We start from the raw sequence: 27,877 nt of genomic DNA on the forward strand, positions 1-27,877 counted from the left end.
GGTGTATTGGAAACTTTACCCAGCCTGACTCCCCACATCAGGTCAATATCAACTCAAGTCGTCAAGTGCAATGCTATCTTCTACAAAATACACTTTGAACTTATCGATTCTATCTCTACTTCCCTGTCTTCCTCCAAAACATAAGCCCCAATTTAGACCCAAGACGACAGGATTATTATTTTCTTAATATCTGCTTTCCCACACAGAATCTTTCATATCCACTACATTCTTCACAGGGAATCCAGAAGTTTTATTTTGTTGATGTGATTTTTGTTAAAATCATTCAGTTGTATCCCTGTTCTGCTTAGAATAAAACTGTGTTTATAAAAGTTCCCAAGATCTTTCTGGCATGACCTTCTCCAGTCACATTGAATTCAGCATACACTGGTGTCTCTAGTCTTTGTTGCTGTGCTCACTGTGGGTTCCTCTTGGTTTCTTACATGTGTCCTAGAAGAATGTCCAGTTTCCTCCATCATTACCCACACTCTTCCCATCTCAGGGTTTGCCACTCATATCAGTTCCTCAGGGAAATCTTGTTAACATTACCAAACTCCATCAGTTTCCAATATCTCCCTTTTAGAATCCATCCGTCCTTCCATATGGCAAATGAACAATGAGCTTGAAATTTTAGGGATGTTTCTTTGCTTCACCTATTTTTCCCTAAATCTATAAAGGCTTTAAGTACAGAAACTTTTGTTACTATACTCCTGTGGATATAGAAGAGGGCTGTATCATACACATTTCATAGAAAAGCTCAGAGTTAGAGCCATGTATCTCTAGTTTGTAGTCTATAACTCTACTGTCTAGGGATGTGTACCTTAGAAATTCTGGCAGGTAAATGAATGTCAGTCTGTCTACTGCTTGCTCAACTTATAAGACCTTAAATTCTTTCCATCTATAAATTCTTGCCCTTTGTACTAGACCACACAAGGTATAATCGCTCTCTACACACACACAAAAAAAAGGCAAGTCACTTCCTTTCCATATCTTCCTTCAGCCAAATGTTAAATGACTGACTTCTAGATCTTTCCTTTTGTTCCATTTATTGTTCTCTGCACACTTTTAGTATTTTTCCTTATGAAATTCACAGGTACACTTTTAAACAATGTGTTCTAAAAGGCATAGTTATTCCATATTTCAACTGTTAACATCACTTAATGACATATTTCTGCAGTCAGGCTCTATTATTAATTATAATGAACATTCAGCACACTATTAAATCCCAGGGATGTGATTGAACCAGGTCTTCTGCTTTTGGTATTTATATATTTGATTTTGTGAATGTTTTTATGTTGAGGTTTGCATACATTTCTGACATCAATGAGATTTAGTTCTAATGTTACATCTGTGAGAGCTCCCTGAGACTTTGTTCAGATACCTAATCTCACTTCTGTGTCATCAAACACACTCAAATATCCAAGTTGGTGCATTCATTTTTATTGTATACCCAGTCTTCAGATTCTTCTCAGGGCTAGGAACCAGTGAACCAGTGGCAGAAGAGTGATTGCAGCACAAACATGAGGCCATGACTAGATCCCCAGTATCAATATCAAAGCTGGCTGGGGCCAGCTCATATCTGAAACACCAGTTCTGGGGGCAGAGTTGAGACCTATGGGTTCTAGGAGCCAAAATAGTAAGGGGTTCAATGTCAGACCTTGCCTCTAAAGAAGCAGTGTAGAGTGATAAAAGATACTAGATGCAGACCTATGCGTACACATACCTTTGTATGCAGTACACACGCGTGTGCACATACACATTAGCGTGCGCATATATTTGCACACACAAATTTTCTTACTTATATTCTGTGAAGTCACCCACCCCTACTTCTGTATCATCTTGCTTCCTGCTCCTTCTCAACACCTTCTGCTTCCTCACTCACTCATTTGTAAGTCACAAACTAAATATTAATTATCGAGTGTCTCCACGATGCCAAGGACTGGACTGAGTGCTAGAAAGAAACGAGCATAAGTCACATCTGCTGTTTTAAAAGCCATTCCCCTAAATCCTCTTGGCCTTGGCTTATCACTGGCAGTCTCGTCTTTAAGCATTGCTTGGACTAAAAATATAAACTTGGCTAAGTCGTAAACCAGCTCTACAACCTCTCCTGGCTCCAGATGTGTCTTGTCAGTGGTTTATTAGACTTCACTAAATTATCCCACATAACCCCTCAAGTTCAACATGATCAAAACTCACGTCATCATTTATCACAACACAATGCCACCTCCACATTACTTCCTGATTTCCTGCTCTTAATTCATGGTTCCATCATCTGCTAGCCAGTCATCTACAAGCCACTTTGAATTTACTATTATTTACTCTCCCCATATATGTCTCACCAGGTCTCATCAATTTGTCTTATAACTCTCTCCAAAATAACTCTCTTCTACACATTTCTACTGATACTACCTTAGTTGCTTCCTAACGAAAAGGGACTATTCTTATATTTTGTTTCCAGTCTGTTCGTCTTCCATACTTTAGTCAAGGTGAAAAGTGTGAATTAAGGAAATATGCCAAAAAGTCATTATAAAACAATAGCGATGTTACAACACATGAAAGAAGCAAAGAGATAGGAGACAAAAGGTGAAACCAGGAATAATGCTAATACTCACATTGTCCCTACCTGGATGCTATTCTAGATCTTTGCATGCATCCCAGAGGTCCCTGCAAGGATTAACAAAGAAGCTGAAAAGCCATCATATCTAGGGTCACATGACCAGTTGGCTACTGATTCAGAACCCATGTTATCTGTCTCCACAATTCAGGCTTGCACTGTGCTCTCTAGGAATGAATTCCAAAGGTGGAAGCTTCACTTAAGACTTTACTTACTGTCGAGGGGTGTCAAACTCAACTATCAAAACAGCTAAAACAAAGAAGAAAGAATCTGTCAAAAGATTTATAAACTAAAAATAGAGGCAAATCGTTTGCCCACTGTGAACACTGCAATGAGCTGGGCATGATGGCACAGGACTGTTATTCTAGAGCTTGGGAGTAAGGGGCAAGAGGATTAGGAGTTCAAAGCCATGGCTGTGTGCAATGCTAAGACTAATAAAAAAATAATTAAGGAAATTTGGCTATGGTGGTTCATGCCTGTAATCCCAGCATTTGGGGGGCTATAGCAAGAGAATCACAAACTCAAGGCCAGCCAAGGCTATACAAGGAGACCCTGTGTCTGTGGCTACTCAAACCACCAGCTCCTTCTAATAGGATCTAAACTTACAGTCAGAAGTTAGAGTCGCAGATCCTTCACCCCCAAACCATATCATGCCATATGCTTGGACTATGATGAAAGAATTCTCAACCTAAATTCTGAAGCTATTTTTAACATTTAGTAACAACCAGGCAGGAAAACCACAAGTTCATAAACTGGGCCCCAGCGTCTGCCTCAAGGTCCTGAGAAATGCCTTGCAGGAATGCTTTACACAGGCAGATAGAACCAAGCAGCTTGAGGGCTACCCTGACCAGTTTAGACAGTCCTCAGTACAGTCACAAGATGCATTCACCCTTATTAATTTCTCCCCATTAATGCAAAACCAATGATACTTTTTGAGCACCTTAGCAACTTCCCAAACCTTGAATGTTGCACCAGGGAAAATGATTTCCATCGTCTTTCACACAGTACTGTTACATATTCTCTGCAAGGAGCCTGACTACTCATTCATAAAGCCTGTGGGTGACTTTTCATTTATATATAATCACTATGTTTAAAGTATATATTAAATACTATATTTCATAGGGTTGGAGAGAAGGCTCGGTAGTTAAGAGCACTTGCTTCTCTTGAAGAGGACCCAGGTCTCATTACCCACATAGTGACTTCAAATCATATGCAGCCAGTGGTGGTGGTGCACGACTTTAATCCCAGCACTTGGGAGGCAGAAGCAGGCAGATCTCTAAGTTCCAGGCCAACCTGGTCTACAGAGCAAGTCCCAAGACAAGCAGGGCCACACAGAGAATGAAACGTCAACAACAAAATTATATGTAGATTCAGCATCCTTTTTGGCCTCTGTGTATACTAGTCATACATGTCATGATGCACAGGTAATCTCTCATACACAAAATAAAAAATTCAAAATGCTATTTTTCAGGGGCTGGAGAGATGGTTCGGTTTGTTAAGAGCATTTTTTGCTCTTGCAGAAGACCCAGGAGCAGTTCTCAGCATTCATATGATGGCTCACAATCATGACTCTGTTCCAGGGGATCTTATAACTTTTTCTGGACTCTGTGGTGCATGTACATACATGTAGGCAAATCATGCATTGACACAGAATAAAAATAAATCTAAATATATAAATGATATCTCTAAGCAAGCCAACTATTCTGGAAGATAATTTCAAGAAACTGCTTCTATTTTTAAAGCACTGAACAAAAACATCTAAGACCTACTGTCAGTTTTAAGTAGAAAAAAAATCAATTTTATTTTGAGATTCTGCACTAACCAAAATTCCAGAGGAGAAAGCACATCCTTGGGAACAGGCAACTGTTTCATCGTCCACAAACAAAACACGTAAGTAAATTCTATCTTAGCTTAAAAGGGCATTGCAGATATAGAACTAACTTAGCAATTGATTGGCATATTTAAAAAGCTATTCGCAGAAACAGTAATTTTACAGACATGAAGACCAGGGCTTGTTGAGACAACAAGTCCAGTGAAAGGTATATAGAATCCTCTTTGAAGAAAATCTTTCACTGAGGCTGGAGACGTGGCTCTGCAGTAAAGAACACTGGTTATTCCGCCACAAGACCCTGACTTAATCCCCACAACCCACGGGGTGGCTCAAAACCCTCTGTAAATCTAATTCCAGAGGATCCAGTGACCTCTCTGGGCCTGCACACGCACCAAGCACACTCATGGTATGAAGGGATATGTTCAGACAAAACATCCATACAGATAAAATAAAGTATTTTTTGAGAGAAAGAAAATGACACACTGTAAAAATGCTTTTAACTATATCTGATCTTTGCTGTTGCGACTGGGCATTCTTTAACCTTTTTAATCAGCTCTTAAAATACTGGGGTATAGAATGAGGCTGTCTTTGTTGTACCTTATGGTACAAAGCTATCTATATCTAATGCACTTGACTGGGAACCACTTGGGTATGTGAATGTATGCATGTGGATGTGCATGCATGTCTGAGTTACATGCGTGTGCAGTCATGCATGCATGAGTACGTGTTTTAGAGACAAAGTCGATTGTCTCTCTCAGTTGTTCTCCACGTACTTTCTGAGGCATGGTCTTTCACTGAGCTCAATGATTTGGCTACAATCAACTTCATAGATCTACCTGCCTCTGTCACCCAAACACTGGCGTTACAGGGGGACACTAGTATGTATCACTTTTTATCTTGGTGCTGGGGATCCAAACTTATGTCCTTGTGCTTTACCAACTGAGCCACTTCTGCAATCTCCAGGGTGGCCTTTAAACCATGATTCTACTGCCTTGACTTCATGCGTGCTAGACTTACAGCAATATACTACTGTACTTGCTACACTACTTTTCCCTTCTTTATCTCTTGTCTCCATAGTAACAGTTTTGTGTTTCCCCTTTGGACATATTTTCATTTCCTCAAAAAGTTGGACTTAAAGTTATCTTGACTTGGAGGTTGAGCTGTCCCCAAAAGATCCTCCTCTCAATGAATTTGTAGCATGTGAACGCCAGCTGTGCCAAGCACTGCTCCTTGGTGTCATTGTAGGAAGAGCTCACTGAGTTGAAATCAATACAGGAAATGTATAAATTCCAGTATCTTTCTTTTCCTTGGTTTTCCTGCTTCCACACTGAGCTTCAAGCTTGGAATCTCAAGAATCTGGTAAAGACACAAGAAGGTCATCTACCACAGTGTCCTAAACAGATGGCTGTTTGGAGCAGTTAATGAATGGTGAGGGTGCCCACGACACCGACACCGGAGGCAAAGGACAAATGCTTAGAAGGGGATTTACTTGAGGCTCCTGCCCAAATTGTCTGTCATCAATCTCTATTGTCTCGTGACTCCAGCCAGGAATGGGGAATGTGTCTCCTTGTTGACACAAGACCATTGTAGAACAAAGAAAGTTGATGACATAAACATATCCTTTTCCCAGCACTTGACTTGTGTGTGATTTAACCTTTAACTCTTGCTTGTTGATATAGGTGAGATGTCAAATATTTTCTCCTGGGCTGTTGGCAACTGTTTAAAGTGTTTTCATCAACCCTTCACTAAGGCAAAACTAGGCTGGGGCTAACGGGGTCATTGTAATAGATCTGTTCCCCACCCTCCAGTCTCAGCGCACTCAGCCACTTCCTCCCAAGTAAAACAGGAAAGCAGTGACAAAGAACAGTCTGGCCGTCACTGTACATCTGCAATTACTCAGTCACTTCTGACTTTTGAAGGCAAGAATCTGTAGCAAGGGAGAGAGGACACTTGAGAGCATGTGATCAACATCGAGATAATCCTTTAAACTGCGACATAAGCAAGAAGGAACACACAGCCTCCAAAGTTGCATTCTGTTCCTGTTTGTTTTTTAACCCTTTTCTAATTCCTTAGACTTGGCCTTTTACTGTTTCCAGATCAAACCTCTGTCTTGGGAGAACAAAACAGGCAGGTTCTGTCCACTCTGCACTCAGGAAGTCCACCCCAATTGTTTCCAAGGCTGAACTAAACCCCACTTGTTTACCATCCGGACAAATATTTTAAGTGGATATACTTTTGTTTAATGTTTAAGTCTCAGGTATAAAGTTCTTTCTAGTTTCGTATTAGCAAGACAAAGGTCCTCCTTCTGCCAAAAGGAAAGTAGAGGAGGGGGTGGGTAATATTCTCAGGAGCACAAGTTTATTCAATTGCTTCACTGGGTGGGCATTCCTGTACCTTAGAAATTGAAGTTTCTGATAAAAGAACAGACTCTTAACCCACCAGCAAATAATAATACAAGGCAATTTATACCTAGAAAGAGCAACTTTGGTAAAGTAAGCATCTTTTTTTTTTTCTAGTCTGGAGCTTGGACTTGTATCTGGGAAAGGAAATGTCTGTTTCGTTAAAGAAAACGGGTTATGCCAAATGCACAAAAATAACAGTAGGAGGAGATGGGGTGGGATAGGGTGGAGGAAGGTCACTGTGTGACTCAGAGGAGCTTGGCGTCTATAATTAATATTTTAAGCTCATTACTTCACATTCAAAACAATTATATGGCAGTCAGAGGGGGAAATACTAACACCCAACCAAGCAGGATTTCTAAAACCATGCACTTACATATAAATATTATTACATAGCTTTAAAGATATATATATATAAACTATATGAATGTGTTTTAATTCTTTTGAATAATGGTTATCAAACTCAGGACACTTACAGGCCTATTTGTTTCTCTTTGTAGACATCCATACACACACACACACACACACACACACACACACACTTATACACACACATGCACATATACCAAGAGATGCACACACACATACAAACATAGTTAAAAGTAAGATGTGTCTTTTATGTGTTTCCTGGCTACAGATTTTTACATAAAATTCGCTCAGATGACTAATGAAACTTATTAAAATATTCTCTCTCTAACACACACCTGTGTACACACATACACACACACACACATACAGAGAGAGAGAGAGAGAGAGAGAGAGAGAGAGAGAGAGCTATAGACTGCATTGTTATTTCACCCAGAGGTGGAATATAGCTGTTGTTATACCTTAAGAGGCAGTGGTGGAAAACCATTTACTCTTAAAATTACAGTCTCTTGCTTTCTCAGACACCATCTTAGTATTCTCCTGTATTCTGCATTGCTCATTGGCCTAGTCATTGGAAACAGTTCTCGTTCAAGTCAGAAATGGCATTCAGTATTATAACTCAAAGGGACGCTCTGACAAAAGTCACCTGTAAAAAGCAGGAGCTGACAAACTGTGGTACACTTGTTAAACAGTAGCTCTGCTCACAGTAAGGCATGTTACATCCTGAAGTTATAATTTGGAAAATGTTAAAGCTTATGCCACTCAACCTGACGTGGCAATGGTTTTCCAGGAGCTGAGTGTTTTAGAAGAGTGTCTCTCAGAAACCATAAGTAGAGAAGAAGTGAGGATAGAAGGCTCTGTACAAGACCAGAGCCAGCTGGTTTAAAATGAGACAATTTGATAAAAAGCCAGTGAATGCTGATTTAATTCATGGGGTTTTTTTTTTCATAATTAATGCTTAGAAAGATTAGTTTTGAAGTGAAGGTAGGGGAAAGAAAGATTAAAAAGAACCCATTCATGTTATGTGATAAAACTAATGTCGAAGGGCACTTCTGAGCACTGAGGGCAATTGTCTTAAGTTAGGGTTTTACAGCTGTGAACAGACACCATGACCAAGGCGACTCTTATAAAAACAACATATAGTGGGGGCTGGCTTACAGGTTCAGAAGTTCAGTCCATTATCATCAAGGTGGGAGCATGGCAGCATCTAGACAGGCATGATTCTCGCAGAGCTGAGAGTTCTACATCTTCATCTGAAGTCTGCAAGTGGAAGGCTAGATTTCAGGTATGGAGGATGAGGGTCTTAAATCAAACACCTACTCCAACAGGGCCACACCTTTTAAGAGCGCCACGCCTGGGTCGAGCATAAACAAACCATCACAGCAATGTATGAGTTTCCTAAAACCACAACAGCATCATATTTACACATACAATAGAGAACAAAGGAATTTGACATCAAAATGCCAAGTCATCTGATCAATACATGGGCTAGTGAGCTGCATGATTCCTGAAGAAAGAAACACAAATGGCTAATGAGTGCTTGAAAAAACATCCAGTACTTACAGCTTCCAGAGAGATACAGATTGAAAGTGCTTTGAGATTCCTTCATACCTGGTCAGATGCCCATCACTAAGAGAGAGAAAAAAGAGTGGCAGGTAGGGGTGAAGGATTTTTGAAAAGAGGAACCATCACTTTTGCTAGGAATAGAAACTGGAATTAACTTGAAAATCAGCATGGATTTTTCCAGGAAAGAAAAAAAGAAAACAACTAAATGTAGAGCTCTCAAGTGATCCAGGAAAACTACTCCTGGACACATATCACCTGCAGGAGACAGGATACTACAGAGGTCCGGGCACATCCATGTTTACTGCAGCACTGTTCACAAGGCATGAGAGCAGCTTAGAAATCCCCTTAGAGAAGAATAGGTAAAGAAAATGTGGTGTGTATACCTAATCCTACTGCAGGGAAACCGATGGAACTGAAGGTTATAAGGTTAATGATAAGAAGCCAAATTCAGAATGACAAACATTCTACCTATTCCTGCCTGTGCAGAACATACTTAAAAATGTGTGTGTGATAGGAAAATAGAAAGAGGACCACCAGGAGAAGAGCGAAAGAAAGAAGAACCAAAAGCAAAAGGAAGAGGTGGACCCGATGGTGTGTGGCTATAATCCTTGCACTCCATAGGCCAAGGCAGGAGAATTGCTGCAAGTTCAAGCCCAACCAGAGAGCCATAGTGAGACCCTGTAACAAACAAAGAAAAATAAATAACAGCCACACCCCCCTACCAGAAATAAAGAGTGAGCGTGCAGAAAGGACCATTGTTTATAGGAGGAAGGGGGTGTGCAGGAGTAGGCAGGGAAGATGGGAGGCAGAGGACGGAAAGGAGAGTCAAATATAAAAGTATAATAATACAGATGAACGGGGAAATATAAAAGTATAATAATTCAGATGAACGGGGAAAGTCACAGGGGAATCCATTGGTTTTTGTATGTTAGCCAAAAAGGAAAAAGAGAGGAGACAATATGGAAGAGAAATAAAGGTAAGTAAACTTGTTAGGTTTTTGTCAACGTGACACAGGCCAGAGTCATCTGGGAAGGTTGGGCTTCAGCTGAGAAAATGCCTCCATCGGATTGGCCTTTAGGCAAGTCTATAAGGCATTTTCTTTTCTTTTCTTACTAATTATTTTATTTATTTACATTTCAAATGTTTTCCCCCTCCCAGTCCCCTCTCCATGAGCCCCTCCACCACATTCCCTTCCCCTTCACCTCTAAGAGGGTGCTCCCTCACCCACCCATCCACCCCCACCTCACCCCTCTAGCATCCCCCTTCACTGGGGCGTCAAACCTCCACAAGACCTCCCCTCCCGCTGACACTAGACAAGACAGTCCTCTGCTACATATGTAGTGGGGGCCACAGACCAGCCCATGTATGTTCTTTGGTTGGTGGCTTAGTCTTGGGAGCTCTGAGGGGTCCAGTTAGATGATAGTGTTGTTTTCCCTATGGGGTTGCAATCCTCTTCAGCTCCTTCAGTCTTTCCCCTAACTCTTCCATAAGGGGTCCTCAGTTCAATGGTTGACTGGAACTGTTGCATCTGTCTCAGTCAGGTTCCCATTGCCAGGCTCCTGTCTGCAAGCACAGCATGACATGCCAACTTGGGTTGGTCTCTCGACCAAGCAGCATTTCTTCATGGTCTAAGCTTCAGTTCCTGTCTCCAGTCCTGAGCTGACTTGCCCAGTCATGGACCTGGAAGTTGTAAAATAAAAAATAAAATAAAATAAAAACCCTTTCCTCCCACGTTGCTTTTGATCATGGTGTTTATCACAGCCATAGAAAACAATCAATTCAGTGAGGAAATGAGGAAATGGCCTCATGGAGGAACCAGCATTGAGTAACACGAGCATCCAAAGCACAGAGAGAAATGAGCTGTTTGATCAGGAACAACCTGAGTCAGCGTCATTTCTGAGGGTCCTCTTGGCAGAGTTCTGTCAGACACTCCTGACCACTTACTCACTCTTCTCTGCCTTTCAGCCACTTGAAGGATCCCAGCGTTCTGTTTCACCACTTCACTTTGTTCTTCTTCTTCTGCGGTAACATATACCATTTATTTAAAACCCTTAAACGATGTTTTGCTATTGAAATCAATGCATATGTAAGTGCATATTATGGGCCAAACATCTATAAAATCTCAGTCATAAGTTAAACAAGGACGATGTTTTAGGATTGCTTACAATAGTAGCCATGGAGGGACTGAAGAGATAGCGCCATGGTTAATGATCACTGGCTGCTCTTCCAGAGGACCAAGGTTCAGTTCTTAGCAGCTGTAGCTCGCAATCACCCATAGTTTCAGCTCCAGGGTATCCTATGCCCTCTTCTGAGCTCCCCGGGTACCAGGCACACTCAAAATATCCTTATAGGTACATGCAAAACACTCATGCATAAGATAAAAATATTAAAAAACAGCATTTATGTTAAACAAGTGATGTAACTGTTACCACATGACACCCTTTCCCTGTCCATCACGTAAGACATTATGAAATAAAGAACATTCCAGAGCTAAGTCCAGAGGAAACATTTTGGTAAATAGGAGAGAAATCTGTAGCAGTTGCATCCCCTGTGTGCACAGCCTACCTGGCTCTTTGTGCATGCCTTAACTACTGTCTGCCGGTCTTTCCCATCTCTGTGTTCCTTCTTTCTGTACAATACTTGTGTACCATGTTAAATTTGCTATCAGCCATACTGACTTCTCCACTCTCCTTGATACAAATCATGTTGTCATGGAGCGCAATTCTTGAATCACTTGAGCGGGATACAACACTAATTTGGAAAAGATAAATCCCTCAGACAAAAGCATAGAGGAGTTGTTTTGTGACATATTACATCAAGCAAGAGAGCGCACCTGGGGTACAGAGGAGTTCAACTGTTTGGGTTCACAATCCTGAAACAAACAGTGATTGCCTTTTCCTTCTTTCCTTCCCCCACAATTCATTATTCTTTCTCATGTTTGAAAACTAGCATGTCTTTGAAGCATCTTTTTCTAATCCTAAATAAAGGATTACTTAAAGAAAACAGGCTTATTTCTAAGTTGCAGTAGGCTTAGGATACAACTTACTGGTAGAACATTTGCTTAGCATCTGTATGGCCGTGGGTTCAGTCTCCAACACCAGAGAAAAAGAAAAAGAGTTAACTATAGAACAGTAGTTCATAAAATGGTAGATAGATAGATAGATAGATAGATAGATAGATAGATAGATAGAGATATAGATACACACACACACACACACACACACACACACACACTCACACACACATGCCAGGCATGGTGGCACATGCATTTAGCCCAGCAACTTGGGAGGCAGAAGTAGACAAATCTCCGTGAGTTTGAAGCCAGTCTGGTCTACAAAGCAGGTTCTAAAACAGTCAAACCTAAAAAACAAAAACAAAAACAAAAAAACAAAAACCAAAAAAAAAAAACCAAAAACAAAAACAAAAAAGGGGGGGACAGCAGGGAGAAGAGGAGGAAGAAGAACATTGTTAGTGATAAATTCCTCTTCAATATTTAATGTGCAACATCGTGGTGGCATTATAACCATAGTTGCTAGGCACTGACAAATCCATTCTGGAAAATGATCAGCACTCTGTTGATAAAATAGTATAATAAATATTGGCAAATTATTTGAAAATCTCATACATCTGAGCCAATATTTCTCCCCTCGATACAGAGTATAAGTGTGAATCTATTAAACACTTCTAAATAAGGATATTATTATCCTTTACAGTGGCTTCTAAACAGCAAAATGTTGACAGCAGCTTATGCTGATGGGTGTAAATCTCCATGACTCCGTGTGCCTTAATACTGTGTAGAGACGAAAGTCAGGCTTTCAGGCATGTCACATTTGAGCATGGTGTAAGCTCATCAGCCAGCTCTCAATACAGTTGAGTATCTAAAGTTTAGAGCACAAATACAGAGCTCTCAGAGAGATGTAGTGTCAGGAAGTAGTGGCAGGAAAATGGAGAGTGACACACAGATCATCTCTACTTAACCCGTGAGTTAAAAGTCAACCTGAGATGTAGGCAATCATGCTTCAAAATCCAAACAACCAAACAAACAAACAAACAACCAAACAACCAAACAACCACCCAAACAAACAAACAACCAAACAAACAACCAAACAACCAAACAAACAACCAAACAACCAAACAAACAACCAAACAACCAAATAAACAACCAAACAACCAAACAACCAAACAAACAACCAAATAAACAACCAACCAAACAAACAAACAAACAACCAAACAAACAAACAACCAAACAAACAAACAACCAAACAAAAAACCAAACAACTAAACAACCAAACAACCAAACAAACAACCAAACAACTAAACAACCAAACAACCAAACAAACAACCAAACAACCAAATAAACAACCAAACAACCAAACAAACAACCAAACAACCAGACAACTAAACAACCAAACAACCAACGAATAGCAACAACAACAATAACAATGACAACAACAACAAACACAGAAGGTGTGAAAAGCGGCTTTGGATGCTGTAATTTCCAGAAGATATAATCTTTGGAAAAAGCACAGAAGGGCTGTCAAATGCATTTCCTTCCTGAGCTCACTAGGCCACTCCCACTCACATGAATGTCTCTATTTCTATTATCATAAAGAAAATACTGAAAGGACATTTTAAAAACACATGTAAAATTCAGAAAGATGTAGGACATGAAATTATGTATAATAATTGATCATTTATAGATTCTATCAATAAATATATGGGATATATGAATGAAGCATAAATATAAAAAGAAGTTGCAATTGAGTATGTCAAAATAGTGGTTACATTTTAATAGTAGGGTTATAAATAATTTTTAAATTACTTTTATTCAGTTCTGTGTTCCAATAACATAAATTGATTTTATAAGGATGGGTTGTTAAAAAGTCTTGGGTAGCCCAAGCTGGCCCAGGACTCACCAGGCAGCTAAAGATGACCTCAAATACCTGATTCTTCTGACTCTATTTACCAAGTTATACACTTAGAGACAGCTACGTGCTTCAGGTGGGTATTTTTTAGGTGGGGGTATCTTTCTGTTATTGTTGTTGTTCATTTGTTTTACATGTTTAAATGTTTTACCTGTATTTATATATGTATGCTAAATGAGAGTAGTGCTTTCAAGGTGAGAAGAGGGCTTCATATCCTCTGGAACTGGAGTTACAAACAGTTGTGAGCTACCACATGGGTGATAGGGATTGAACCTAGATCCTCTGGAAGAGCAGCTAGTGTCCGTAAGTGTGAGCCATCTCTCCAGCCCGTTTGTCTTTTTGAGACACTCTCACTAGGTATCCTTGGCTGGCCTAGAATTCACTACGAAGACCAGGCTGGCCTTACACACAGATATCTGCCTTCTTCTGCCTCCCAGGTGCTGGAGCTGTAGGTGTGAGTCACCACACCTAGTGTCAAAAATTGCTTTTTAAAAAGAAAATCCAAGTATATTTTTTATCCATCTGTGCGATCCCATCACCCTTCCAACTTCCGTCAAGTCCTGTATCAGTGGGAATATTTACCCAATCACCTTCATTCTTAATGTCTCGATGTACACAGCTGACTTCTCACACTTCAGCTTGCTGTCTCCTCTAAGAGCTCTTCTCACTCTGAAGACACCTGACAATACTTCACAGGGTTCTGCATTAACCTGGTCAATGATTAGTGTTCCAGGTAGGGAAGGAAGGAGCTACAAAGAGAACCTTAGGAAAGGCTTCTAAAGCACGTGATTTTTGGAGAGTAATCTTTAGGAAAGATCTCTCCAGAGGAAGTTAATTAAGGTGGACAGAGAAGGAGAAAGAATCTTGGGAGAATGTGAACCTTTGGCTGATGTTCAGGAGCTTGGAGCTTCAAAGGTGTTTTACCTTCAAGATAGGTAGCCAAGCTTTTGCCAGCCCCAATCAGAGACCACCATAGGAACATGGAGAAAATGGTGGCCTTGAAGTCTCTCAGCAGGTGATCCCTCCCATCAGAAATTAGCAAACCTCCGAAAAGGACTCTAAAACATCCATAGAGCAGACAGATTCTCCAGTTCACAAAGGAGCTCAGGCAGAGTACCAGCAGCAGTGATGTCACCATAGTGATGGACAGGAAGAGGAAATGGAGGAGAAAAGAAAGAGAGAACGGTGATTGCAAATAAATCCATGCAGGTATTTAAATGACTCGGCCATCCTGGCTTGGAAGAGGTCCGTTCAGGCTAAGACAGCCTCAACATTCAGTTATGGTAAGCCATTGTAACTCAACTACAGTCACCTGAAGGCATTTAAAAATTCCAAAATGTTTAACATTGGAGCAGCGATGCCTGCTCAGATGTGCATTCAGCTGGTTCTGAATTCCCAAGAGAGTTTGAAGAACAGATATATTTAAAGTCTAACACTAATTCTTTCCCTATACAACTATGAACCTTAAAAGCAGCTGCTAGGCTTCCCCAGGGATGGCTTAGTTTTGGAATCATATAAAAGGATTCCTTGATCCAGTGGTACAGATGACCCTCAGGGATATGAGGATCTGTAGACTATGCTATTGAAATCTTCCCCCTTCCTAGTTCTGATCTCTCCCTGTCATCAGCAAGTATAATTCCCAAATATCCCTCTTCACTCAGATCCTCTCTGCATGCTCACCTGGAGGCTGGGCTTAAATTGGCTGACTGGTAACAGCTTGATTTTATTTTTGCGGAATCATTTTAGATGCGGTTTGAAGACAACACCAAGTTTGTCACTTCGATGAAGAACCCGGCAACTTTTCATTATACTCTGATCATATTGTATTTTTAAACCTCTGCATGCATGCCTGGCACACGTGTGGTGGTCAGAAGACAACCTATGATGTCAGCCTTGTTTGAGACAGGATTTCTTGTGATCAGCTGCTATTCACAGTTGAGCGGGCCCCTAAATTTCCAGAGATTCCCTTTGCCTCCACCTACCATCTCACACAGTAGCCACCATGGGATTACAGACACATGTTCCCACATCTATCCTTCAGCAGGTTCTGAGATGTGGACTCAGATCCAGACACACACACACACACACACACACACACACACACACACACACACACAGAGAGAGAGAGACAGAGAGAGCAGAGAGAGACAGAGAGACAGAGGCAGAGACAGAGAGACAGAGACAGAGACAGAGAGATAGAGAGACAGAGACAGACAGAGACACAGAGAGATAGAGAGCCTTACTCACTGAGATATCCCCTCAGCTCCCAATCAGATTGTACAGATGCAGCAAAAGTCTTATTTTTCCCCCTAATACACCTACAGCATAAAAAGGAGAATCCCCAAACCAAATAGTAAACACTACTGAGATCCATTAACACAAAATAGACAGCAGTAGGAGGAGAACATGTTTTATAAGGTTTGTATGCTAGGAAAAAGTGAAAGTAGATGAGACATTTAAGACTCTTCTCTCCTTACTGAGCAACTTGTTTCCCAAAAAATTTGTGGCTCCAATGACAGTCATCAGGAAATTTGGTGATGTCATTTCCTTTGACTCGGCCGGTTACATAAATGCTGGATAATTGCCAACTAAAACAGTCCTCAGACAGATGGCCATGTGTGTAAATGCCAGAAAGAGAGAACAGCCATTTGCAGTGCTATTTTTTTTACCCCACACATGGTATAATGTTTATTTTATAGCCTCTCATATTGGACTTATGTGGACCATTCCTGTCATTTTTAGGGGAGGGAGGGTTCCCCAAGGAAGCAGTCATAAAATACAAAACACAAAGCACAAAGTCATGAAAACTAAAGTGATGAGCAGAAGTGAGCATCACTGGGTGAATTTAAACCATCAGAGTGGTCTGCAAAACGCAGTTCATACCATCGAACACTCTAGAAATGATGTGTCTGGAACTATCGGGAAATTTCAAGCACAGGAGATTTTATGGGTGGGTGGGCAAATGAAAGCATTCAGGGGTCCGAAAGAAGTTAGGAGTAGTGTGTTTACTGGGATTTTATAGGGGTTGCAAGAGTGCATACTTCATAGATTAACTTTTATCCCTTCAAAGCGCAAGCAAATTTGGCCACAGAGCATCTTCCCAGCAGTGCTGACCTGTACATCTCCTTGTTCCAAGTCCATATTGATGTAATCAAGAGAAGTTTACACTTTTGTAACTGTGAAGAATTTCAGTTATGCATAATAAAACACAGCACGGGGCTTCAGGCTTTTCAGCTTCAAACAAGAACTGGCTCTGGTTTGCAAGGACTGATAGTAGCATTTCCTTTCTCAGCTCTAAGGGAAATGTGTTCTCTTAGTCGTGGGTTCAGCCAACGCTATGGTGGTTTGAAGCAAAGTAAATAAAGCCTTTCAAAACTCCATCACTTAGCTTCCCTTGCTATTTCAATACTTCAATCAAATAAAAGCAGGTAAACTTTAAAATAGCTACCTTCTTACATCAGGTAACTTAGAGATAAGAAGAGGAAAAGAGAACCAGGATGCTTTGGTTGCTTTCTTCAACGTGAAAATATTTTCTCTTTGGCATTCAAAGAATTTAATTTCTCTTCCACCCATTAAATTTCCAAAGTATGTATCTACCCGTTATAACTTCCACCTAGATATAGAGCAGAAAAATGTCACTGATTTATTTGTTCATAAATCTTAATTAATTATGGTCTGAAGACAAAGGTGGAAGTCACTGATAGAGAAACACCAGCTGCAGGGTCCTTTACATTTTCTATACTCCATTTTTATCTTCCTTCTTTGTTCTTTTTAATGTTTCTTCCTAGGTATGTGCTAGCCCCCCCCCCCAAATTGTTTAGAAGTCTGCCATTTCCCATGAGTCTTCCAAACCCTTGGGTCAGGGCAGGATGGTGTCAGAGACCCTGTCACCTTTAGGTAAGATTGTGTCCTCAAAGGTTCTGTGCTTATTTTGGATGCTGCTCTGCTGCCAGAGCTCCACCAAGCACTGTAATAAGTTCCATATGCCCATTTTTTTTGAAGAACACATTTTCAAAGCAGCAAATGTTTTGACGGATTGGCTCTTGGAGAGCCTAAATACTGTTATACACATCGTTTAGCATTTCACAAGGCCCCTACTGTTAAAGTCTGGGAATGAGGCCAGGGTAACCTACCTACAGTGCTCTAAGTAATGTGAAAATATTGAGAATTCTTAACCATCCTGCTTCCCTGAGAGGTATTTGGAATGTGAAGATTTGCAGCCATGGACCTGTGTGACTGTGTGGGTGTGTGCATTTAAAAAAAAATAATAAAGTATTGGGCCTTTAGAAGAAATAAATTAACCAAAAGTCTCAATGATGAACTTTCTAGATGTTTGAACTTTTAAAGTTTTCATCTGGAGTAGTTGGTGTAATCTCACCTTAAGTGCGTGCGTGCATGCATGCGTGCGTGCGTGCGTGCGTGCGTGCGTGCGTGCGTGCGTGCGTGTGTGTGTGTCTGTGTCTGTGTGTGTGTGTATGTATAGGGGGTGGGTGGGTGAAGTAATGAGAAATACCACAGAAGTCAGACAATAACTTTTAATATTGCTGTTTGTAGATTAACAGTTTCATTATTTCCCTAATATTATCTCTGTACATCTTTTTTTATGAATTATTTCCTTCCTGCTTTCTTTTTGCTGATCTTATCATTGCTGCTGCTGCTGTTTGGTCTCGGTTTTGGAGGTAGCCCTTGCACTTGTGGTCCTCCTGCTTCAGCCTCTTGAATGCCTGGATAGCCCATGTGTTGAATACATATTATTTAATAGCAGATTCTACAGATTTGTTTAAACATGGAGCTCAGCTGGACTAACTCCCTGACTCTTCCCTAGGTCCTAATTTAGATGATCTGGAATTAGAACCTGAATTTTCTATTTTTAACATATATTTTTTTAATCGTCACATGATTGATACTTTCAAAGAAATAACATATTCTTGACCAGTCTGTATAACCATATAAAATTAACGAAGAGTCATTCATTTGGGTGCTTGTATTTTTTTCCTATGGTTTGTAATTGGTTTATGACCAACTGATATTTGAAAGGAATGTAGTTGACTTCTTTTTAAACAAGCATTTTTATTAATACTTTAGGATTTTGTACAACGTACTTTGATTTAACTCATGCCCCTCTCGACTCTTCCCCGTATCTCCAATCTCCACCTTCCTCTTCTACCCACCCAATGAGTTTTCTTCCTTTTCCCATCCCCCAGTTGAGTCAAGTTTCTGTTGTATAACTACTCTTGGAACTGAGTGAAATTTCTAGTTTTAAGAATTGTCTTGAACGGTTTTCGGTACCCAGTATGAAAATGAGGGAATTTTAGGAAACAAATCACAACCTGAACCTTAACTGAAGTGTATTGGTGTAGGGCTGCCACTTCGGTGCCCATTTGCCTTTTATTTTATTTTATTTTTTTATTATTTGAATATTTTTTTTTATTTTTTATTTTTTTTTAATAACTTGAGTATTTCTTATATACATTTCAAGTGTTATTCCCTTTCCCGGTTTCCGGACAAACATCACCCGCCCCCCTCCCCTTCCTTATGGGTGTTCCCCTCCCAAACCTCCCCCCATTGCCACCCTCCCCGCATAGTCTAGTTCACTGGGGGTTCAGTCTTAGCAGGACCCAGGGCTTCCCCTTCCACTGGTGCTCTTACTAGGATATTCATTGCTACCTATGGGGACAGAGTCCAGAGTCAGTCCATGTATAGTCTTTAGGTAGTGGCTTAGTCCCTGGAAGCTCTGGTTGCTTGGCATTGTTGTACTTTTGGGGTCTCGAGCCCCTTCAAGCTCTTCCAGTTCTTTCTCTGATTCCTTCAATAGGGGACCTATTCTCAGTTCAGTGGTTTGCTGCTGGCATTCGCCTCTATATTTGCTGTATTCTGGCTGTGTCTCTCAGGAGCGATCTACATCCGGCTCCTGTCGGTCTGCACTTCTTTGCTTCATCCATCTTGTCTAATTGGGTGGCTGTATATGTATGGGCCACATGTGGGGCAGGCTCTGAATGGGTGTTCCTTCAGTCTCTGTTTTAATCTTTGCCTCTCCCTTCCCTGCCAAGGGTATTCTTTTTCCTCATTTAAAGAAGGAGTGAAGCATTCACATTTTGATCATCCGTCTTGAGTTTCCTTTGTTCTAGGGATCTAGGGTAATTCAAGCATTTGGGCTAATAGCCACTTATCAATGAGTGCATACCATGTATGTCTTTCTGTGATTGGGTTAGCTCACTCAGGATGATATTTTCCAGTTCCAACCATTTGCCTACGAATTTCATAAACTCGTTGTTTTTGATAGCTGAGTAATATTCCATTGTGTAGATGTACCACATTTTCTGTATCCATTCCTCTGTTGAAGGGCATCTGGGTTCTTTCCAGCTTCTGGCTATTATAAATAAGGCTGCGATGAACATAGTGGAGCACGTGTCTCTTTTATATGTTGAGGCATCTTTTGGGTATATGCCCAAGAGAGGTATAGCTGGATCCTCAGGGAGTTCAATGTCCAATTTTCTGAGGAACCTCCAGACTGATTTCCAGAATGGTTTTACCAGTCTGCTATCCCACCAACAATGGAGGAGTGTTCCTCTTTCTCCACATCCTCGCCAGCATCTGCTGTCACCTGAGTTTTTGATCTTAGCCAATCGCACTGGTGTGAGGTGAAATCTCAGGGTTGTTTTGATTTGCATTTCCCTTATGACTAAAGATGTTGAACATTTCTTTAGGTGTTTCTGAGCCATTCGGCATTCCTCAGCTGTGAATTCTTTGTTTAGCTCTGAACCCCATTTTTTAATAGGGTTATTTGTTTCCCTGCGGTCTAACTTCTTGAGTTCTTTGTATATTTTGGATATAAGGCCTCTATCTGTTGTAGGATTGGTAAAGATCTTTTCCCAATCTGTTGGTTGCCGTTTTGTCCTAACCACAGTGTCCTTTGCCTTACAGAAGCTTTGCAGTTTTATGAGATCCCATTTGTCGATTCTTGATCTTAGAGCATAAGCCATTGGTGTTTTGTTCAGGAAATTTTTTCCAGTGCCCATGTGTTCCAGATGCTTCCCTAGTTTTTCTTCTATTAGTTTGAGTGTGTCTGGTTTGATGTGGAGGTCCTTGATCCACTTGGACTTAAGCTTTGTACAGGGTGATAAGCATGGATCGATCTGCATTCTTCTACATGTTGCCCTCCAGTTGAACCAGCACCATTTGCTGAAAATGCTATCTTTTTTCCATTGGATGGTTTTGGCTCCTTTGTCAAAAATCAAGTGACCATAGGTGTGTGGGTTCATTTCTGGGTCTTCAATTCTATTCCATTGGTCTATCTGTCTGTCTCTGTACCAATACCATGCAGTTTTTATCACTATTGCTCTGTAATACTGCTTGAGTTCAGGAATAGTGATTCCCCCTGAAGTCCTTTTATTGTTGAGGATAGCTTTAGCTATCCTGGGTTTTTGTTATTCCAGATGAATTTGCAAATTGTTCTGTCTAACTCTTTGAAGAATTGGATTGGTATTTTGATGGGGATTGCATTGAATCTGTAGATTGCTTTTGGTAAAATGGCCATTTTTACTATATTAATCCTGCCAATCCATGAGCATGGGAGATCTTTCCATCTTCTGAGGTCTTCTTCAATTTCTTTCCTCAGTGTCTTGAAGTTCTTATTGTACAGATCTTTTACTTGCTTGGTTAAAGTCACACCGAGGTACTTTATATTATTTGGGTCTATTATGAAGGGTGTCGTTTCCCTAATTTCTTTCTCGGCTTGTTTCTCTTTTGTATAGAGGAAGGCAACTGATTTATTTGAGTTAATTTTATACCCAGCCACTTTGCTGAAGTTGTTTATCAGCTTTAGTAGTTCTCTGGTGGAACTTTTGGGATCACTTAAATATACTATCATGTCATCTGCAAATAGTGATATTTTGACCTCTTCTTTTCCGATCTGTATCCCTTTGATCTCCTTTTGTTGTCTGATTGCTCTGGCTAGAACTTCAAGAACTATATTGAATAAGTAGGGAGAGAGTGGGCAGCCTTGTCTAGTCCCTGATTTTAGTGCGATTGCTTCAAGTTTCTCTCCATTTAGTTTAATGTTAGCAACTGGTTTGCTGTATATGGCTTTTACTATGTTTAGGTATGGGCCTTGAATTCCTATTCTTTCCAGGACTTTTATCATGAAGGGGTGTTGAATTTTGTCAAATGCTTTCTCAGCATCTAATGAAATGATCATGTGGTTCTGTTCTTTCAGTTTGTTTATATAATGGATCACGTTGATGGTTTTCCTTATATTAAACCATCCCTGCATGCCTGGGATGAAGCCTACTTGATCATGGTGGATGATTGTTTTGATGTGCTCTTGAATTCGGTTTGCCAGAATTTTATTGAGTATTTTTGCGTCGATATTCATAAGGGAAATTGGTCTGAAGTTCTCTTTCTTTGTTGTGTCTTTGTGTGGTTTAGGTATAAGAGTAATTGTGGCTTCGTAGAAGGAATTCGGTAGGGCTCCATCTGTTTCAATTTTGTGGAATAGTTTGGATAATATTGGTATGAGGTCTTCTATGAAGGTTTGATAGAATTCTGCACTAAACCCGTCTGGACCTGGGCTCTTTTTGGTTGGGAGACCTTTAATGACTGCTTCTATTTCCTTAGGAGTTATGGGGTTGTTTAACTGGTTTATCTGTTCCTGATTTAACTTCGATACCTGGTATCTGTCTAGGAAATTGTCCATTTCCTGAAGATTTTCAAGTTTTGTTGAATATAGGATTTTATAGTAAGATCTGATGATTTTTTGAATTTCCTCCGGATCTGTAGTTATGTCTCCCTTTTCATTTCTGATTTTGTTAATTTGGACGCACTCTCTGTGTCCTCTCGTTAGTCTGGCTAAGGGTTTATCTATCTTGTTGATTTTCTCAAAGAACCAACTTTTTGTTCTGTTGATTCTTTCTATGGTCCTTTTTGTTTCTACTTGGTTGATTTCAGCTCTGAGTTTGATTATTTCCTGCCTTCTACTCCTCCTGGGTGTATTTGCTTCTTTTTGTTCTAGAGCTTTTAGGTGTGCTGTCAAGCTGCTGACATATGCTCTTTCCTGTTTCTTTCTGCAGGCACTCAGCGCTATGAGTTTTCCTCTTAGCACAGCTTTCATTGTGTCCCATAAGTTTGGGTATGTTGTATCTTCATTTTCATTAAATTCTAAAAAGTTTTTAATTTCTTTCTTTATTTCTTCCTTGACCAGGTTATCATTGAGTAGAGCATTGTTCAATTTCCACGTATATGTGGGCATTCTTCCCTTATTGTTATTGAAGACCAGTTTTAGGCCGTGGTGGTCCGATAGCACGCATGGGATTATTTCTATCTTTCTGTACCTGTTGAGGCCTGTTTTTTGACCAATTATATGGTCAATTTTGGAGAAAGTACCATGAGGAGCTGAGAAGAAGGTATATCCTTTTGCTTTAGGATAGAATGTTCTATAAATATCCGTTAAGTCCATTTGGCTCATGACTTCTCTTAGTCTGTCGACATCACTGTTTAATTTCTGTTTCCATGATCTGTCCATTGATGAGAGTGGGGTGTTGAAATCTCCCACTATTATTGTGTGAGGTGCAATGTGTGTTTTGAGCTTTAGTAAGGTTTCTTTTACGTATGTAGGTGCCCTTGTATTTGGGGCATAGATATTTAGGATTGAGAGTTCATCTTGGTTGATTTTTCCTTTGATGAATATGAAGTGTCCTTCCTTATCTTTTTTGATGACTTTTAGTTGGAAATTGATTTTATTTGATATTAGAATGGCTACTCCAGCTTGCTTCTTCTGACCATTTGCTTGGAAAGTTGTTTTCCAGCCTTTCACTCTGAGGTAGTGTCTGTCTTTGTCTCTGAGGTGTGTTTCCTGTAGGCAGCAGAATGCAGGGTCCTCGTTGCGTATCCAGTTTGTTAATCTATGTCTTTTTATTGGGGAGTTGAGGCCATTGATATTGAGAGATATTAAGGAATAGTGATTATTGCTTCCCGTTATATTCATATTTGGATGTGAGGTTATGTTTGTGTGCTTTCATTCTCTTTGTTTTGTTGCCAAGACGATTAGTTTCTTGCTTCTTCTAGGGTATAGCTTGCCTCCTTATGTTGGGCTTTACCATTTATTATCCTTTGTAGTGCTGGATTTGTAGAAAGATATTGTGTAAATTTGGTTTTGTCATGGAATATCTTGGTTTCTCCATCAATGTTAATTGAGAGTTTTGCTGGATACAGTAACCTGGGCTGGCATTTGTGTTCTCTTAGGGTCTGTATAACATCAGTCCAGGATCTTCTGGCCTTCATAGTTTCTGGCGAGAAGTCTGGTGTGATTCTGATAGGTCTGCCTTTATATGTTACTTGACCTTTTTCCCTTACTGCTTTTAATATTCTTTCTTTATTTTGTGCGTTTGGTGTTTTGACAATTATGTGACGGGAGGTGTTTCTTTTCTGGTCCAATCTATTTGGAGTTCTGTAGGCTTCTTGTATGTCTATGGGTATCTCTTTTTTTAGGTTAGGGAAGTTTTCTTCTATGATTTTGTTGAAGATATTTACTGGTCCTTTGAGCTGGGAGTCTTCACTCTCTTCTATACCTATTATCCTTAGGTTTGATCTTCTCATTGAGTCCTGGATTTCCTGTATGTTTTGGACCAGTAGCTTTTTCCGCTTTACATTATCTTTGACAGTTGAGTCAATGATTTCTATGGAATCTTCTGCTCCTGAGATTCTCTCTTCCATCTCTTGTATTCTGTTGGTGAAGCTTGTATCTACAGCTCCTTGTCTCTTCTTTTGGTTTTCTATATCCAGGGTTGTTTCCATGTGTTCTTTCTTGATTGCTTCTATTTCCATTTTTAATTCCTTCAACTGTTTGATTGTGTTTTCCTGGAATTCTTTCAGGGATTTTTGTGATTCCTCTCTGTAGGCTTTTACTTGTTTATTAATGTTTTCCTGTGCTTCCCTAAGTGTGTTCATGTCTTTCTTGAAGTCCTCCAGCATCATGATCAAATATGATTTTGAAACTAGATCTTGCTTTTCTGGTGTGTTTGGATATTCCATGTTTGTTTTGGTGGGAGAATTGGGCTCCGATGATTCCATGTAGTCTTGGTTTCTGTTGCTTGGGTTCCTGCGCTTGCCTCTCGCCATCAGATTATCTCTAGTGTTACTTTGTTCTGCTATTTCTGACAGTGGCTAGACTGTCCTATAAGCCTGTGTGTCAGGAGTGCTGTAGACCTGTTTTCCTCTCTTTCAGTCAGTTATGGGGACAGAGTGTTCTGCTTTCGGGCGTCTAGTTTTTCCTCTCTACAGGTCTTCAGCTGTTCCTGTGGGCCTGTGTCTTGAGTTCACCAGGCAGCTTTCTTGCAGCAGAAAATTTGGTCTTACCTGTGGTCCCGAGGCTCAGGTTTGCTCGTGGGGTGCTGCCCAGGGGCTCTCTGCAGCGGCAGCAACCAGGAAGACCTGTGCCGCCCCTTCCGGGAGCTTCAGTGCACCAGGGTTCCAGATGGTCTTTGGCTTTTTCCTCTGGCGTCCGAGATGTGTGTGCAGGGAGCAGTCTCTTCTGGTTTCCCAGGCTTGTCTGCCTCTCTGAAGGTTTAGCTCTCCCTCCCACGGGATTTGGGTGCAGAGAACTGTTTATCCGGTCTGTTTCTTTCAGGTTCCGGCGGTGTCTCAGGCAGGGGTCCTGCCGCTCCTGGGCCCTCCCCCACGGGAGCCCAGAGGCCTTATACAGTTTCCTCTTGGGCCAGGGATGTGGGCAGGGGTGAGCATTGTTGGTGGTCTCTTCCGCTCTGCAGCCTCAGGAGTGCCCACCTGACCAGGCGGTTGGGTCTCTCTCTCACCGGGTCTGGGAGCAGAGAGCTGCTGCGGGCCGGGATCCGCGGGTGTGGGACTTCCGGTAAACACAGAAAGTGCCCGGTCCTAGAGAAATTCTGCTTCCGTGTGTCCCAAGCTCACCAGGCAGCTTTCTTGCAGCAGAAAATTTGGTCTTACCTGTGGTCCCGAGGCTCAGGTTCGCTCGTGGGGTGCTGCCCAGGGGCTCTCTGCAGCGGCAGCAACCAGGAAGACCTGTGCCGCCCCCCATTTGCCTTTTAAATGATTCCTTCTCTAATGTTTTTTATGCAGTCCATCCTTCTGCTAAAATCTTACATATGCTTTTGCATCTGACATTCATGTTACCTATTTAAAGAAAATACGATACATAGTAATCAGTTCAAAGTGGTATAGCTATTATTATTATTACTATTATTTATCATTATTATTATTATATATTCCCATCGTAACATGCTTCCTCACAAATGTAGGTTATGAGAAAGGAGGTGTAAATAAGTTAAAGATATAACATTAAGAATGATTCAATGATTGCTGAATCAAGAGTGGTCCAATGGTCCAATGAATTCTTGCAATAACAAAAATTCAGTAAGCATATATTACTTGGTATATTTAGTATGGAAAATATAAGGAGAAAGTATAGCAAGGAGTTCTTATATATATATATAGTAAGTTCTTATATTAAAACCAATTATACAATTTAAAATGTTGAGATCCTTAACTAAACTGCCAGAAATTTATTTTTCAACATCTACTAGAAGAACTGAACTCCATAGAGTCTTGTGTAGTAGGTAGCTATGAAAATACTAGGCTTTCAATTATTATTAATATGGTTATTGAAATGCTAATCAATAATTGTCTATTAGCCAGGTATGTGCACCATAACCCAAATTCCTCAATCTCTAGAGCAACTAATAAAATAAATAGAAGATAAATAGTTAATAAATATATATCTCTAATATTACTTATAACAGTCTGATGAAAAAATAAAGATGATGATTTATAATAACATTATCAAAGGCAAACAGAATAAGGCTATTCATGGAAATGATGATTTCCAGAGACTGAATAAAGGACAAGAAGCTTGTGCTTGTTGCTATTTTGTGAACTGAACAAAAGTTAGAGTCACTTGCAAGGCAGAAACCCCAGTTAGAGAATTACGTCCATCAGACTAGCCTGTAAGCATATCTGTGGGGTCCTTTCTTGGTTGATGATTGATGTAGAAGGGCCCTGCCCTCTTTGGTATGTGTCACTGCTAAGCAGGTAGTTATGGGTAGTGTAGGATAGCAAGCCCAGTGAACCATGGGAAGGCAACCAGTAGAGGGTGTTACTTCGTGCTATCTGCCTGGGTTCCTGACTCCAGGCTCCTGCCTTGAGTTCCCTGTCCTGAATCCCCTCAGTCGTCAGTTGTAACCTGGGATTTATAAGATGAAATCAACCCATCCCTCCCCAAGTTGTTTTAGTTCAATGTTTAGTCAAAGCAACAGAAACGAATCTAGGACAAAACTGTGGTCTACATACAATTCTCAGGAAGCACTTGGAACAGAAGTGGGCATGTTGTGTTGTGTCCAAAAATAGAGAGGAGACCTGTGTGTGTGGCCAGCAAGGTGGGAGGAGATACAGCAAGAGTTAGACAACCATGATGCATGATTTTTGTTATTTCCCTTTAAACTGATGGTCAACATATTCAATATATTTGCATTCTAAGAGACTAAAAGGAAATTATTTTCTTTTGACGGTGGGAGCCAGCAAAGTACTTTTAAGTTGTATTTTCCTTGGTTTGGTTTAGATTTTTGAGCCGGTGTCCAAGGTGGAAATTCTTTGTGGTTGGCATCTTTTCTGACTTGTAGGAGGCCTTGCCCTGTGCTGTTACCCGGTTTGAAAATCACAGCTTGAATCTAACATTTCATTTCTTAACTCGGGAAAATACAGATGTGTTCTTTTAAACCTAAAACTGTGAGTATGCCCAATAGCTCATCAGAGGAGAAATCATAAAACGCTTCCTTAGTTAGAATTTCATGCTCAACTTCCCCCATATTTCCCAGCTAATTATGCCAAGCTGTGGATGGTTGTTCGGCTTTCTAGTGGATTCCAAGATTTTCCCAGTTGAGTACAAGAACAATGCCATCTACTAAGAGGAGGGTAGCTCCTCACAGAATGAACACTGCCATGCATATTCTCCTGAATAATATCTACACAGTGCACAGCAGGGAAAACACACAGCATTTTAATAAAAAGTCGGGGCTTCCACAGAGTAATAAGTTTCAGAATTGGATGGTACCATGGAAGCTCACTAGCTTTCACCACCATTATAGACATGAAGAAAATTACATGCAAATAAGCAAGCTATCCCAATACAATCACTTAGGTTAAAATGTAAGGG

Source organism: Rattus norvegicus, chromosome 2 (assembly GCF_021556685.1).
Source record: "Rattus norvegicus strain SHRSP/BbbUtx chromosome 2, alternate assembly SHRSP_T2T, whole genome shotgun sequence".
Classification (NCBI taxonomy): Eukaryota; Metazoa; Chordata; class Mammalia; order Rodentia; family Muridae; genus Rattus; species Rattus norvegicus.